The sequence below is a fragment of the Oncorhynchus keta genome, chromosome 20, assembly GCF_023373465.1.
Source record: "Oncorhynchus keta strain PuntledgeMale-10-30-2019 chromosome 20, Oket_V2, whole genome shotgun sequence".
In the NCBI taxonomy this organism is placed as follows: domain Eukaryota; kingdom Metazoa; phylum Chordata; class Actinopteri; order Salmoniformes; family Salmonidae; genus Oncorhynchus; species Oncorhynchus keta.
The window spans coordinates 33,440,410-33,444,724 of NC_068440.1; the positions used below are offsets into that span (position 1 = coordinate 33,440,410).

General features: G+C 37.1%; 1 protein-coding gene across 2 annotated transcripts in view; it reads left to right on the forward strand.

The window, feature by feature from the left end:
* The first annotated feature begins 711 nt into the window (after positions 1 to 711).
* The window catches only part of LOC118373872 (solute carrier family 45 member 4-like), a 71,447-nt gene continuing 67,843 nt past the window's right edge, over positions 712 to 4,315 (forward strand). For both annotated transcript variants that reach the window (XR_004823500.2, XM_035760139.2), the window contains exons 1-2: positions 712 to 935; positions 2,921 to 3,042. The gene's annotated coding sequence lies outside the window, so the exon portion shown is untranslated. The remainder of the gene's footprint in view (positions 936 to 2,920; positions 3,043 to 4,315) is intronic.

Consider the following 4,315-nt stretch of genomic DNA (forward strand, 5'->3'; position numbering starts at 1 on the left):
TTTGTGCCAATAGAAAAAATACAGGCCAGAATATCAGGACTCAGGATAAGACCCAGATGCAGACTGTTTGAATCACAGATGTTTATTAACAAAACAGTGTGCAGGCAAACGACAGGTCAAGGGCAGGAAGAGGTCAGGAATCCAGGGTAGAGTCAGAAAGGTACAGAACGGCAGGCCGGCTCAGGGTCAGGGCAGGCAGAATGGTCAAAGAACTATAAAACATGGACTAGAGAGAGTACGGGGGGAGAAAACACGGTGTTAGGCTTGACAAGACAAGACGAACTGGCAACAGACAAACAGAAAACACAGGTATAAATACCCAGGGGATAATGGGGGAAAATGGGCGACACCTGGATGGGGGTGAAGACAAGCACAAGACAGGTGAAATAGATCAGGGTGTCACAGCCTCCCTCTGCATTGGAGAGTACTATTTATCCTTCACAGTATGCATGAGGTGCCTACTGCTATACTCTGGATGAGGAGAAATTCAATGCCTGGATAATAGATCATCCTTTTATGCAGTGTTTTGTTGTTGTTGCTTTACCTGGTAACGTTTTTCAGATAATAACAAATTAATAACTGTTTAATAACAAAGTTATAGTATTTAGTGTCAATGCAGAGGTTCATCTATTCAAGTAACATGAGATTGTGTGAGATTATGCAGGAGGTTCTCTGGACACGCCCACTAGGTTTTAATTTTTCGCAGTTTAAATCGAAAACCACTCCCCTTTATGCAAATCACTCACCTCCGTCAGCGGAAGCTGGCTATACACTTATTTCCGACAGATATTCCTTTAAAGGCAAATTAAAGCTGTGGGTTGACTGACTGCTAGACGTCCCAGAGGATCCAGTCGATGTACCAAAATACCTTCCGAGGGGACGTAAAAACACTATCGCAGCAGTTACGAACGAAGAAAAGAGATAACGATAACTGAGTAAGCATAATGCATGTTTTAACAGATTACATTATTATTATTATTATTATTATTGACCAACTGTCGTTACCAAGCATCGCAGGTTACTTGCTGCAGCAAAAGGTTTCGCTCGACGGTTACAGTAGCAATGCGATACGTTATACTTGTGTGACAAGCAGCATCGAAATGTTCCGTGGTAGGCTATAATAAACGCGTTTCTCTATATGTGTTTTACACTGTACTAGAATGAACGAACTGACAACCTCAAGTTTGTTGATAACGTCGAATACACAGCGGGCTTAATTAGATAATCATTTGGAGTGCTCGTGCAGCTGTCTACGATGGATGCGGTTGACCGTGGCCAGAGTAGACGGACGGTGGCATTACGTTAATTGGCCAGTTGTCAATTACAAATTGTCACGTTAACCTTTTCATATAATATAATAAAAAGGTTCATATAACCATTTTCACTATAACGTTAATTATTTCAAAAGCACTCTACAATATATTCCACGAGAGCCAGCTACTATTTTCTACCGTGTCATCCCGTTCAACTACTGTAGTTAACGTTACTGTACAGGTGCGCGTGCGCCTGTAAAAAGTAGCCTATATGTTGTGCGTTTGTTTTCACAGAATAACATTATTATGCATTACTAATATAAATATACATTGACAAGATTTTTTGCCATGTCTTGTCACGGCATTGTCATTTGTTCTGTTGCCTCGCGTCATTTTGTACCTGCTACGATCGCAGCACAGATATGGCTAAATAAGTTAAAGCCCACGCTCAATCCTGTACAATTGCTTTATTGTGAAATTGCAATCAACAGTAGTCTCCAAATTTAGCAATATGCATGTGTAAGGTGATTATGACGGAAAGCACATTCTTAAATAGCATATTTCATTCTGTCAAATAGGCCAGTTAATTATACAGTAAAAGTTTACCAAGTTTGTTGACCAGTTTTTCAAAATACATTTGTACCTCTAGCTTTTTACTCTTCAGCATAGTACAGTACAAATGATACACCTGTAGTATTCTAATTTACAGCAGTACAATCGAAAAGAGTGTAGGAGTAGTGGTGGAATATAGTGTGCTAATTGAGAGGTCTAGCTTTTGATACCCTCAGCGACAATGTCACATACCTCACTCTGAGTGTGTTTGAGCTGGGTAAACAAACCAAGCAGCCCACAGTCAGCTCAGCTCTTTACCTGAAAAGTTACCCATCGCATACTTCAGAATACCTTCCCCCCATAATAGCCTAGTTGCATCACAATATCTATCGTTATAAAATATCTATCATTATAGAATGTACTATCATTATAGAATGTACTATCATTATAGAATGTACTATCATTATAGATTATAGAAATATCATTATAGAATAGAATATCATTATAGAATAGAATATCATTATAGAATAGAATATCATTATAGAATAGAATATCATTATAGAATATCATTATAGAATAGACTATCATTATAGAATATCAGTATAGAATAGGCTATCATTATAGAATAGACTATCATTATAGAAGTCTATTCTATAATGATAGTCTATTCTATAATGATAGATATATCATTATAGAATATCTATCATTATAGAATATCTATCTAACCTATAGAGCATATGTATCACTAAACTTCAAGGCAAGGAGAGAACAACAAAATGACATGGATGATTGTGGATGTCTTGTTGTTTGGCATTACTCTAACAAGTACTTGACATCTGCTCTATGTACTTGCATCGCGTGAGGCTATATTTACTGCAATGTTCAGGTTCATGTCAGGGAAGTAGTGTGTTGTGTGGAGGACATTGAAATCAGATGTAAATCGCCCTTTGCTGTTTTGCGCTGAGATGCAAAACAGAAGGGTAGAGAGAGCCTGCGGTAGGTTTTCTCTTCTGCTGATTACCCAAGTGCCTCGAGGGTGGCGATGCACTGGGTACTTCTTTGCTTTCCAGAAAAGTGTGCTAACCTAACCACGATGCTTTGTTTGTCTTTCGCAGGTGCCAAGAAGACCACTCCTCCTCTTTTCCAAGGGGACTAGGAGTACTCCGTCTTAGGAACCACTGCTGTTGCAGGCAGTCGTCTGCAGAGGTTACTGTATGAAGCTTTTAAGGCCTTTTTGGTGAGTCTGTCTGGGTGTTTTTTATAGCTCATTAGTTTTTAGACTATTCAGGTTAGATACGAGATCTAGACCATGTAGATAGACACACACACATACCCACCCATATACACATACACACATACATACATATACATACAGTACATATACACACACCCATATACACACACACACATATACATACATACATACATACATACATACATACATACATATACATACAGTACATACACACACATATATACACACACAGACATAAACACACAGACATAGACACACACACATATATATATATATATATATAAATATATATATAATATACATATACATACAGACATAGACACACACAAACACATACATACAGTACATATACACACAAACACACACATACATATACACACACAAACACATATATATATACACAGACATAGACACACACAAACACATACATACAGTACATATACACACATATATATAGACACACACATATACATACAGTACATATACACACATATATACACACATACATAGACACACAGACATAGACACACATATATATATATATACACACACATACATATACACACACACATACATATATACACGTACATATACACACACACACACACACACGCATACATACATACATACATACATACATACATACATACATACATACATACAGTACACACACACACATACATACATACATACATACATACAGTACACACATAGACACACAGACATAGACACATATATATACAAACACATACATACATATATATATATATACACATATACACACACATACATATACATACACGTACATATACACACACATGTATACATATACACACAGACATAGACACACACCCATATACACATACATATACACACACACACACAAACACATACATACATATACATACAGTACATATACACACACACAAACACATACATACATACATATACATACAGTACATATACACACATATATACACACAGACATAGACACACAGACATAGACACACATATAGACACATATATATATATACACACATACATATACACACGAACACATACATACATATACATACAGTACATATACACACATACATCTATCTACACATATACACACAGTACATATGCATACATACATATACACACATACATACACATAAACCCATAAACAACCTCTCACACACTCTCCTGACCTGGAACTGTAGTGATGTGGGGTGTGCCGGTCCGGTCTGGTTTCAGCTCGACCGTCATGAAG